At 41.2% G+C, this 13207-nt stretch overlaps 1 pseudogene; it reads right to left on the reverse strand.

The window, feature by feature from the left end:
* Positions 1-4115: 4115 nt before the first annotated feature.
* Positions 4116-4539, reverse strand: LOC147303232 (Ig kappa-b4 chain C region pseudogene; annotated as a pseudogene).
* Between the last annotated feature and the right edge of the window lie 8668 nt (positions 4540-13207).

Consider the following 13207-nt stretch of genomic DNA (forward strand, 5'->3'; position numbering starts at 1 on the left):
CAATGTAAACAAACACTTTTTCAGTTTTCGCTCCTTTGTTGTGACATATCTCACTTTGTGACTGCAGAATAATGTCATGGAAATATAATCAACAAAGTCTGCAGACACGATGAGCCAACACCTTTTTAATTCCCAAGCAGTTGAGGGAGAGAGGACATTCAGTGGGGCACTGATGCGTGTCTCTAAAGATGAATAGCAGCCCTCTTTAAATACAGTCAAACAGAAGGCATTTCCACAGCTGTTGTCACACCCTTGACCCCTCCAAGAGAGGGAGAGAGTTTACAACCTTGTCTCCTCTTCCAGTGTCACATAGAGACTGCTCCTTGCCTCTTCCCCACATCCTCAAAGACCTGATTAACAAAAGACTTCACCACCTGTTGAATTCTCCCCCTCTGGGTGTCACCAACTTTCTCACGATGCCTGACTTTGTGCAATAGAGTAAAAGCTGAATGCTTCCCCACATGTGAACCTCGAAGTGACCCAAAAGTGATATTACTAAAACATGTGACAAATTCATAAAATAAAAGATATTTCCAGCACATTCCCACTCTTTGGATTACTCTGCTAATCACATCAATTCAGATTACAATTACTTTGTTGAAATAAATGGATTACACGTCTTCTCCTGTTTCATATGTTAGGCTGTGCACTCTCTATGGTAATTCCACGCTGGTTGAAACCCAAAGAAAACATTAAGAGGCTCTAATGTCTGTGTCTCAATCTTGCGGCCCATGTCATCTCTACTTGCTGCCAGCATTATGACGTGAAGAAATATTTAAAAATATTTAAAAATTATTATTCAAAAAATAATTTAATATGAAGGCAACAGGCAGAGTGTTACAGGCATCGCCCTAAAGAATGCAGCCTCATGGGCAGTGTAGTCCGTGCTGCAGGGAGAATGGACTGCTGTACCTGTTATGTGTCTGTGAGCGCGAAGAGGGAGAAAAAGTAGGAGCTGTCATCGAGCAGAAACGGGAGCTGGAAGCATGTAAATATAATAATAACCACAGCAGCCAAACAGAGAGCCTGACGAGCCCAGCTGTAAGTAAGCTGTTAAGACTCGACTGGACACTGTGTTCGTGTTTTCCTCCGAAACAATAAGTTCTGCTGGAGCAGCCTTTCAACGCCTCTCTCTGTCTCTTACAAACTTGACCCAGACAACAAAGTAAAGCTAGTTTTCAGCTACGAGCCGACACGAACCCGACGGATTAGCCAGAGGTCCCTTTACTACGGTTCGGAGCCGCGGACCTGTTTTATATATGCGTTTGCAGATCACTGCAAAAAGTGCAGCCTTACCTAATGTCCACCTACTGTTACTCATTTATATTAAGATGTAAAAATCGAGTTGTTATTGGTACGGCAAGTAGGCTTCAGTAACAGTAATAAATCACACAGCAATAGTACATTCATGTAGTTGTAAAAAGCATGATCATATATTAAGTAATCCAAAGTATTCAGAATACGTTACAAAATACATTTTGGGGCATGTAATCTGTAATCTGTAGTGGAATACATTTTAAAAGTAACCTTCCCAACACTGCAGACACTACATCACCAAACAGAAAGTGACCTGTTCAGGGCATGAAACCGAAGTCTTTCCAGCCTCACAGGTTGTCCTGTTATAAAAATATCAAATTAAAACAGAGATGAATGATTCTGCGCTGTGGGCATGTTTAACTTTTGCATCCTGTGGTCAGCATCATGCATCAATGTGAATCACTGCAAGTTTTTTTGTACTGAGTTTTACAAAACTCTAAAATAGGTTTTGCAAATTGTACCTTTCCTCTGATTTTTTAATGTCTTTCATTTTTGACGCCGTGTTCAAATGTGCAGGTTCTTTTTTGGGGAAAACTTTTCTATTCTGTCCTGTTGCTTACATGTAAGCGGTTCTTTGATTTGCTGACAGGTAGGTTTCTAAAACTTCTTTCAGGGTGAAGATTCTCTGAAACTCTGTTCATGTGTTTGAGTAGAAAGTACAACATTTCTTTTCTTCTTCTTTTTTAAGTGAACAAGAGGAAATCAGATTTTGTCTTACAAGGACGAATGTCTGAGCCTTTATCTTCAGACATTGTTTGCATGTTTTGTTGGCATTTGGCAACACTTGGGGTTATATCACAAAGTACTGCTCTGGTTTGATCATGAAACATTTTCTTGCCTCTCTCAGTCAATGAACATGTTTTTGTAAAAGATTGCAAAAAATACCCAAATTTAAAAATCCCACACATCCATCAATGTCTGGATGTGTCCTAAAACACAAGAAAGAAAACATTTTCATAAACTGACTGATTAACTGATAAACAGCATCGACTATTTGATCCAACTACTTGTTGTTTTCAGTCAGAGCATTTGCATAGAGCGGCACTTTGCATCAGCAGCACCATGCTCCAGTGCTCTGGGAGAGTTTATAGTCCTGAGAGTTGAACACTGGATGACTGACAGCTGTCCTTCATCACAACAGAAGCCACAGAAATCCTCCTCATCAAAAACATGACTTTGATCTGCGTCCTCATCTGGACTCTCCTCTGCTGCTGCTTCACAGGTAAAGTCCAGAGAATCAAACTCCTCTCCTCTATCAACATCTGTCCCTCTGAAATGAAGCCCACAAAACCATGAAGCTGCTTTATGTTTTTGTCTCTGTGTCCTCAGAGTCCAGAGGACAGATCACAGTGACTCAGCCTGGAGCAGTGAGCTCTGCTGTGGGAGGAACTGTGAGCATCAAGTGTACGACCAGTCAGAATGTTGATGTTTCTGGCAGCTCTCACTGTTTAGCCTGGTACCAACAGAAAGATGGAGGAACTCCCAAACGTCTTATTTACTACACTAGCGCTCGACAATCAGGGATTCCAGCTCGTTTTACAGGCAGTGGATCAAACTCTGACTTCACTCTGACCATCAGTGGAGTCCAGGCTGAAGATGCAGCAGTTTATTACTGTCAGAGTTATCACTGGCTGAACAGTCAAGATGTGTTCACACAGTGAAAAACAGTCGTACAAAAACCTCCCTCAGTCAGACTGAACAGAAACTGAAGTGACTGCTGCAGCTGGAAGATACTGCAGAGACTGATACAGTTCACTGAGGACACACACACACACACACACACACACACACAGACACACACACACACACACACACACACACACAGTAATGTTAATGTGGGTTTGACTCAAAACATCAGACTTGTGTCCATCCTGACGAGCTCGCACAGAAGAACATGTGAAACACAAAACAGTTGATACTGTGAGTCAGATCTGTGATGAAGAAACTCTCCTGTAAATATTCAAACTGGGAAGTAGTTATTAAATGAGAATATTTTAGTAAACTGCAGTACTGATATATGTATGTATGTAGATTGCTCAACTACATTCTTGGTCACAGAAATATTTCACATGATTTGATCTGAAGATTTAAAGTTTAGTTCATCAAGTCTTTAACTTCATCTTTGTGACATAAATTATTCTGACATTTACACTTTTTAAACTGCACTGATGTTCTGAAAGAGACATTTTTAGTGTCTCCTATGTTGATAAAGAAAGTTTCGTTTTTCTTTGGGTTATTTTATCAATTCTGACTTTGAAGAAAACCAGGACGGGTCTCATCATGGGTCACATGCAGGTTACAATAATCTGTCACCATGTTTTCTACTTCTTCTACACCCAACAGCAAAGATCATCACAAAGTCCAACATGATGGAAAATAATGCAGCTGCAAAAGACTTTAAAACTATTTATAACAGGGAGCAGCTGTTGGCTGTGATTCTATTTTTAACTTATTGCTTTTTCTTTTCTTTTTTTTAGTTGTTTTCTTTTTTTTACATTTACACTCTGATGTGATACAGCACATGTGATTCTCTCAGTCAACGTTACTGAAGCAGAGATTTTCAGTGTATGGAAGCATCACTGCTGAAGCTGAAGGATGATTATCAGACAGAAGAGCAGCTGAATGGAAACACATGAAAACCACTATTTGAAGACCTCAGTTTTTATTTGAAGTATTAAAACCATCAACAGTGCCACAAGCATGAAAACATGAAAACTATCAAAGCAATACAGACACAGAGGGAGCAGACTGAGAGAAGCTGCAGACTAAAGCCAGTATCAGAGTCCCAGTGAGTCAGCTCAGGACTGGGAACACTGGTCTGTCATCAGAGTCTCTGAGAGTGGAGTGTGGGAGCCCTGGGTGGCCTCACAGGTCACAGAGCCCACCTTCTCCCACTGGTCTGCAGGGAGCCTCAGGGTGCTGCTCCAGCTGTAGTGGCCGTCATTCTGCAGTGCCCCGGGGCTCCTGCTCTCCTCCCAGCTGATGCTGCCACTGCCATCCACCTTCCAGGACAGCCTCCAGTCTGAGGGGAAGCCCTTGTTGGCCACACACATGACTGTAGCCTTCCCCTGCTGCAGCTCCTCACTAGAGGGCGCCAGCACGGTCAGGGAGGGGGGGACTCGACCCACTGCAGAGAGAGAGAGAGAGATGTTAGAGAAACTGGGAGTTTGGGTGAAACTGATCTCCAGATGTTTCACTTCCCTCTCTGAGCTTGGTAACCATGGTAACAGACAGGCTTCACTGCTGAACCATGGCAACAGACGAGTTTCAGTACCAAAGATAAAAATATTAAAGCGTTTCTTTGACTTCTGATGTCCTCGTCTGTAATCTGTGATCTATTTCTTAGTTCTACAATTACAATTAAAATAATCAGAAAAATAAATTTGTCAGAATTTTATCATAACTCAAAAATTAAACAATTTTGTATGTAAAAATGGAAAAAAACAAACAATTTTTTTTTTGGTATATTTGGGAAAAATAAAAATAACTTAATTACAAATTAAATCTCATAAACTGAGCCCAAAGTGGTCAGCATGCTTTTAGAGCCGGGGTGGGCAACTCCAGGCCTCGAGGGCTGGTGTCCCTGCAGGTTTTAGATGTGTCCTTGAACCAACACAGCTGATTTAAATGGCTAAATTAGCTCCTCAACATGTCCTGAAGTTCTCCAGAGGCCTGGTAACGAACTAATTATGTGATTCAGGTGTGTTGACCCAAGGTGAGATCTTAAACCCGCAGGACACCGGCGCCCGAGGCCTGGAATTGCCCACCCCTGTTTTAGAGTATGGTTAAATGGTAACCATATGGCAGTATAGTAATTTTAAATCTTCATCAAAGGCGAAATGAAATGGATGACAAATTATTTGCAGATACTTTGGCAAAAGGTTAAAACATAGAAACAAAAATGTGCCATCTATGAACTGTTTTTGAAGAAAAATTTCTAAAAAAAAGTTTTAAAAATTTAAGTTTCATTGAAAGAAAATGCTCAAAAAGATTTTAGTGTGAAATAATAACGGCATCATAATTGCATAATTTGTAGAAAAGTACTGTGCACTTTTCTGTTGCACTGTCTTGTGTCTGTATCACTCTGTTCTGTTTTTGTAGTTCTTGCATACTTGCACTTTATTATAGTCCTATGTTGATTTACTGTTATATGTAGCACCAGGGTCTTGGAGGAACGCTGTCTCATTTCACTGTGTACTGCACCACTGTATATGGCTGAAATGACAATAAAGCCACTTGAACATGTTACATGTCAGTCGTGACTTGAGTGTGTTCAAAGCAAAAGGAGATAAAAGACCACAAATAAGCTGATTATCAGTAAACCGCCTGACATAACACAACACTCATCCACAAGAAAAACTGGCAAACAACAACAACAACTGGTAAGCTGCCTGAGTCGCACACAGCGGAGTGCCCGCGGAAAAATAAAATGTCTCTGTTATGGGTCGAATATTTCACATTTCTATCAAGTAAATGATTCCATGCTGTGTTTCAAATTAAACTGAAGAGTCGTGAGTTCATTAGTCTTTGGTGAATAAATAATGACATCGTCTAATATGACAGTGTCGTTGTTTCTCTCAAGCTATATTTACCAAATTTGGACTCTTTTAACTCTAACACATCGATCCAAATTCACCCACAGATGTTCAACTGTCTTAAAGTCTGAAGGACTTGAAGGACACTTTATATGATTTATGTCAAAGAACAAGTGGTGTCATGAAACGGCTGAGCAGGCAGGCAGGAAAAGACTCAAATGCAGACTCCCAGAAACAGGACGTAAAATCAAAAACCAGCTTTATTTGCTGAATGGAAATACAAAACAAAACTAGACTGGGGGAAGTATAAACTACAAACACAAAGAGGCACACAGGGAAACACAGCCATGAGGGAGGACGCAACACAGGACTGAGGGAGACGCTGACCTAAATACACAGAGGGATAACGAGAACACACGAGGAACCCAGCTAACGCGAATAACCACAACGAGACAAAACGACCATGGAAACACAAGACCTTCACAATAAAACAGGAAACATGATGCGGGAGCGGAGAAGAGGCAGACGAAAGGGAGTGAGGGAAGACGAGGGAGAGAGCAGACACGACGGGCTGGGAAACATAGATAAACATGACGGAATGAAACACACGGAGGAGAAACAAGGCACAAGAACTCACACCACAATATAAACACAGACACACACAGGGAGACACAAAGGGCAACGACACAAGGGGAAATCTAATAGCCAAATCTAAACAGAACAATGCAGGCATTAAAGAATGATCCTTAACATAAACAAGTAGACTTAACATAGTACAAAAAAATGACAAAAACACAGGAAATGCAAACCGCTTGGTCGAATGAACCAGGACAATGACAAGTGGTCTTGAATCATTTCAGCAAAATGCCCCTGCAGGAGAAAAGCCTTCACATCTCCTCACTGCACGAGTAAATTTTGACAAAATTTCTCATCTGTCTATAAATCATGAAGGGTTCATGTGAGTCACATGCCAAATATGCCATGACAACTCTTTTTAGACACATCACATTGATCCAAGTCTCTGCTGGAGTCAGTCAGATGATTTCCATAGAGAGGCACTTTGCATCAGCAGCACCATGCTCCAGTGCTCTGGGAGAGTTTATAGTCCTGAGAGTTGAACACTGGATGACTGACAGCTGTCCTTCATCACAACAGAAGCCACAGAAATCCTCCTCATCAAAAACATGACTTTGATCTGCGTCCTCATCTGGACTCTCCTCTGCTGCTGCTTCACAGGTAAAGTCCAGAGAATCAAACTCCTCTCCTCTATCAACATCTGTCCCTCTGAAATGAAGCCCACAAAACCATGAAGCTGCTTTATGTTTTTGTCTCTGTGTCCTCAGAGTCCAGAGGACAGATCACAGTGACTCAGCCTGGAGCAGTGAGCTCTGCTGTGGGAGCAACTGTGAGCATCAAGTGTAGGACCAGTCAGAATGTTAATGTTTATAGCAACAATCACCGTTTAGCCTGGTACCAACAGAAAGATGGAGGAGTTCCTAAACTGCTCATTTATGCTGCTAGCACTCAAGCATCAGGGATTCCAGCTCGTTTTACAGGCAGTGGATCAAACTCTGACTTCACTCTGACCATCAGTGGAGTCCAGGCTGAAGATGCAGCAGTTTATTACTGTCAGAGTTTTCACTGGCTGAACAGTCAAGCTGTGTTCACACAGTGAAAAACAGTCGTACAAAAACCTCCCTCAGTCAGACTGAACAGAAACTGAAGTGACTGCTGCAGCTGGAAGATACTGCAGAGACTGATGCAGTTCACTGAGGACACACACACACACACACACACACACTTTATATTGCTGAAATATTTCTGCTTTCAGAATAAATTAGCGTCAAAACATCCATCCATACCTTTACTATCTGCAGTGTCACATTCAGGAAGTGAATAAATAACAAGTCATAAAAAATGTCACTAGAATGAGCACATTGAGGCTTTTAATCTTCATTGAGAATAATATGCTCAAATATTTAGTGTGAACTCTGTAAACACAATTGCTCGTGGAAAATAATGTAGTGATTTAAAATTGAGGACTTTACTGTGTTTGAATAGTTATGATTGATAAGGACGATCATATTCACAGAATTACTTTTACAGCTGATATTGTTGGAAATGCACGAAACCTTTAGAATTTTAAATGATGTGACATCTCATGCTATTAGTATCGTCATCAAAAATCATCCTGAAAAATATTTGCTCATAGGGGGCTCTCTGATTGTTGGGGTTGTCCTGTATTCTTGTAAGTCTTTTTTTACAATGTTACAATAGTGACTGTTGTGAGTTGATGTTACATAAATAAAACTGAATTGGACTGAACTGAATATTTTTTAGTTCCCACAACTGTTTCACAAGGAAAACCTGTAGAAATAAAGTGTTTCTGAAAAGTAAGATGGTAGAAAGCTTTTATTTTGAAAACATCCAGGAACTAATGAGTTTGTTGAAAAAGTGGATTAAAGTGACTTAAAGGGAGCAGGAGAGCATACACTTTGAAATACTGATGGGTTATGACACAATTATGATATAGAGATTTCCAACAGTGCCTGAATCACATTAATGTTTATAGTTTGAGCTGCTTCAAAATGCCTTTGACTTTTAATTATCAGTTTTCTCAAGTTTCATTTCATGCAAAAGTTGACTTCATGAGTCAAGCAATGTGTCTTATCCTGACATTTTCACTCTTGCATGAAGTTTAGTTAAGTTCTGCTCTGTTCTATTAAAATATCAGAATTATTCAGGACCAGGTGTCATGGTCTACGTGCCTGCCCGGTCGGCCCCACAAGGCTACATTTGCTGTTTCTGTTCTCTCCCTCTCTGCCTGGGCGGAGCTCACTGTGGGCTCCCGCCCTTGGCCCACACACACACCTGACAACAATCACCTGTCATCACCGGGAGCACTATTTGAGGCTGGAACACAGATCCTCTCGTCGCTGGATGATTGTACTACTGACGTTAGTGTTCTCACAGCTCCTGTGGACTTGTGCTTCATAATTTGTGATTTGTGATTAGTTGGTGACTTTCCTTCTCTTCTGCCTCAGATCTCCCCCCCCCCCGGACCTGCGATCTCCCTGCCGTGTGAACGTGTGTGAGTGTGAGCAAAGAAGACGTGAGCGAGTGTGAGAGAGCTACCCTGTGATTCCCCGGAGTTTTGGATCCCTTCACTGTACATATATTGCACTGGCACTGTAAATAAACTACACCTTGGAGACACCTAACCGCTCTGCGTTTGAGTCCCTGTAACCAGATCGTGACACCAGGAGCATGTGGGTCCATGCAGATTCAGGACTAAGTGAAGAGGATGGTGGAGCCTCTCTCAGATGCTATTGGGAAAAGAGACAGGATACACCCAGGATAGATAAAGAGATGGACAACCATTCATACTCACATTTTCACGTTTGATCAATTTAGAGTCACTAGTTAACATAACCACAGTATCTGCATGTCTTTGGATGTGGAAGGAAACCGGAGAGAGCCCACAGAAACACTGGAGGAACCTGCACCCTCCACAAAGAAAGTCCCCAGCCTGGATGAACCCAGGACCATCCTGCTGTTAAAGCAATAAGTGTTAAAGCTATAATGAGAATCACAAAATGATATTTCCTAAGCTTTGCTGTCATGTCCTAAATAAAATAAACTACCTCACTGCGGGTTAGCATAATACTCGATAAAACACAAACTGGAAAAACACAGTATTTATGACATGTAAGTGAAGTCTCCCTGTAGTCTTCCAAAGAATATAAAAGCATATTTTAATTTTAATTTAATTACATTTTAATTGCAGCAGCTTCTTCAAACTTCTTTCCTATGGTAGAAAGGTGATTACTTGGGTTAAGATACCCCCCACCAAAAAAATTAAACCAAAACAAAAAGGAAAGGAAAGAAAAAAGCTTGAAATATTCCCAAAAAGAACTGCAATAAACTGGTAGATCCACTTATAAATGATTCTTCAGACCAACTGAATCTGTCTTACAGTCAGAGCATTTGCATAGAGCGGCACTTTGCATCAGCAGCACCATGCTCCAGTGCTCTGGGAGAGTTTATAGTCCTGAGAGTTGAACACTGGATGACTGACAGCTGTCCTTCATCACAACAGAAGCCACAGAAATCCTCCTCATCAAAAACATGACTTTGATCTGTGTCCTCATCTGGACTCTCCTCTGCTGCTGCTTCACAGGTAAAGTCCAGAGAATCAAACTCCTCTCCTCTATCAACATCTGTCCCTCTGAAATGAAGCCCACAAAACCATGAAGCTGCTTTATGTTTTTGTCTCTGTGTCCTCAGAGTCCAGAGGACAGATCACAGTGACTCAGCCTGGAGCAGTGAGCTCTGCTGTGGGAGGAACTGTGAGCATCAACTGTAGGACCAGTCAGAATGTTTATAACAACAACTATATGTTCTGGTTCCAACAGAAAGATGGAGGAGTTCCTAAACTGCTCATTAAGTATGCTAGCACTCTAGAATCAGGGATTCCAGCTCGTTTTACAGGCAGTGGATCAAACTCTGACTTCACTCTGACCATCAGTGGAGTCCAGGCTGAAGATGCAGCAGTTTATTACTGTCAGAGTCAGCACTATCCTAACAGTCAGTGGGTGTTCACACAGTGAAAAACAGTCGTACAAAAACCTCCCTCAGTCAGACTGAACAGAAACTGAAGTGACTGCTGCAGCTGGAAGATACTGCAGAGACTGATACAGTTCACTGAGGACACACACACACACACACACACACACACACACACACACACACACACACACACAGTTAACTTTATTCAAACTTTGTAGAAAATTTCAAAACGGTTCTGTCAGGTTTATATTATTGGATTGTCATTTATGCGTAGAAATATTTGCTCATATATGCTTAGTTTTACAATCAATTGCATATTGAAAGAGGTTTGATCCTGAGCAGTCTGTAAAGACTCTGCGTGCCTTCCAGAGTGTTCTGGCATGCACACTCACATTCTGGGGGCACGAGAGAGGTCGTACCTTCCTTTATTGTTTTATGGTATATCAAACACACCAATATACGTTTTAGTTCAAGTGCCTTTTGTTTAGATGAACTGCTGGACTTCCAGACCAGCAGGATTAGGGAAGTCTTTATGGGGTCACATCTTGACCCCCCCACACACACACACACACTTATCTAAGACAAAGTGAGTCAATGTGTGATATGTAACATGTAATTCTAATGACTTTCTACCTCACCTACACCGCTTCTCTGAGATTTTAAGCACTTTCGGTCCCTAGTTAGAACATATAGTTATTAAAGTTAAATAATTTTCTCAAAGATCAGTAAACTTTTTGGCTGACGAAAACAAAAAATGTGCATGCTTGCACTCTCTGTAATGTACAGATTTCTGTACACAGAGTAGTGAGAAAGATTGAAATGCCAGCACTCAGTAAGGTGCAGTAAGTGCTGAATAATTGTACTTTTTCAATAGTAAGTGTTGTTTTTTGATGCTCACTAAATTATGTAAAAGTGTATTACATCCTCGGTGTAACAAGAATTTGTCTCCCGACTCCAACTCCACCCAAGAATAAGCCAAAACCAAAAACAAGTGTAAATGCAGTACACCCATTTATTAACTTTGGCAGTGAGCTGTGCCAAAATATTGAAACAAAAGATTTCTAAACATCCCTAATCTGTTTGTTCAGTGGGGGAGGCCCAGGAGAGAGGGGTGATGTGGCTGTCAGTCATCTGGTAGTTAAGAGCTCTCTGTCCATCCAGTTTTCCAGTTTGGGAACAGGAATCAGTCAACCCAACCACTCAGCAGGCACCTGTGAGGGACGAGAGAGAAACACCCACACATACATCCTCTGATGGGAAGAGTCTGTCACGGTGGGGTGCGCCGGTGTGAAGAATGAGGTAGACCCAGATGCAGACAAAACGTAGTTTCAAAAATAAAGCGAGCCTTTATTGCAGAAGAAAAAACATAAAACTAGGGAAACTAAGGAGACGATGAACACTGTGTTAACAGAAGGCTGTGACACTCAGTGAAAGAACTACAACAAAACTATGAACACTGAGTAAACTAGGACACACAGCGGAACAATGAGGTAAACCCATGAATACTGTGGTGAGGTTAACAGACCATCTGACACCGACTGAGCAGAAACACACGGATTAAGTACACATAAGGAATGATCAGGGGAAGCGGAATCACATGGGAAACAGCTGACAACAATTAACATAATGACAGGACAGGGGACGTGAAGCTAAATACAATAAACACAAAACACAAGGATCCTTCAAAATAAAACGGGAAACATAACGAGACCCAGACATGACTGGAAGTAGACAAACAAAGAAAACTTGGACATGAAACATGACAGATAAACACACGAAGACTTAACACAGAAAACTTCACACAGGGATGAGACAAATGGGGAGCTTGAAAAATCATGAATTAAAAGTGTAACCCAGGCGTGACAGAATGTAACTCGATAAACTGAAATGAAACTAGACTGAAAGGAAAAAGAAAACATCAAGAAACTCAGAATACTGGGTCACATGACCCAGGACCATGACAGAGTCACCCAAATAAACACACACACATATGACCCACATGATTTTCGATCATAAGAGGGGTAGAAACGTGAAGGCCACAAGTTCAGTCTGTGGATTTTACCTTCAAATCCAACAGTATTAATTACTATTAATTACTCTCAGTACAGTCAGGCTGACACAGCTGATGACTTGGACTGGGGGCTTCCCAGAATCCCGGGATGGAATGAAACTAACAGCTGGTCCGTTGTCCGAATCGAGTGGGTACATGCAACATACAGTGCCACAGCTCGGACGGGCCACAGAGCCAGCAGCCTCTTAGTCCAAACCTTCAGTGGGAGCTGAGTGCAGCTCAGTGGTTTTTCAGGCCTTTTTAGTATCGTGTTGTCCAATGCATTTGTTCCTTTTACGAATGAACCAGGTGGTTGATTCGGACAGTCCTAAAGTTTCTGCTCTTATGTTTATTTTGTTATTTCCTGTGGTGATGATCTCTTTGGACCTCATATGGAGAGTAATTAATTATCAATACATGCAATTATTTTACTTAAAATCAATCAATCATCTGTTTAATTAACAGGTCTTATCTGTCCATGAACTGGCTCTAAAAAACAAAGACGTATCCTTGTGGCAGTCTGTTCAAACACATTCCAGATTTTAGAAACCTGACTTTGAGACCTTTATTCAGTGGTATGTTAATTTGATTGATCCATTATTAAACAGCATTATGAGACTGGTCCAAGTCTGTGTTGGAGTCAGTCTAGGAAAAAAGTCACACCAAAAGGTTCATTGCCTCAATGGTGTCATTGATCACTTTTATAGCAGTAGCTGAATGAATGTTTAATTCTGCT

This window comes from Aulonocara sp. 'chitande type north' Nkhata Bay, linkage group LG22 (assembly GCF_057382095.1).
Source record: "Aulonocara sp. 'chitande type north' Nkhata Bay isolate Kocher_YH1m ecotype deep benthic linkage group LG22, A_spYH_male_GT1.1, whole genome shotgun sequence".
Lineage (NCBI taxonomy): Eukaryota > Metazoa > Chordata > Actinopteri > Cichliformes > Cichlidae > Aulonocara > Aulonocara sp. 'chitande type north' Nkhata Bay.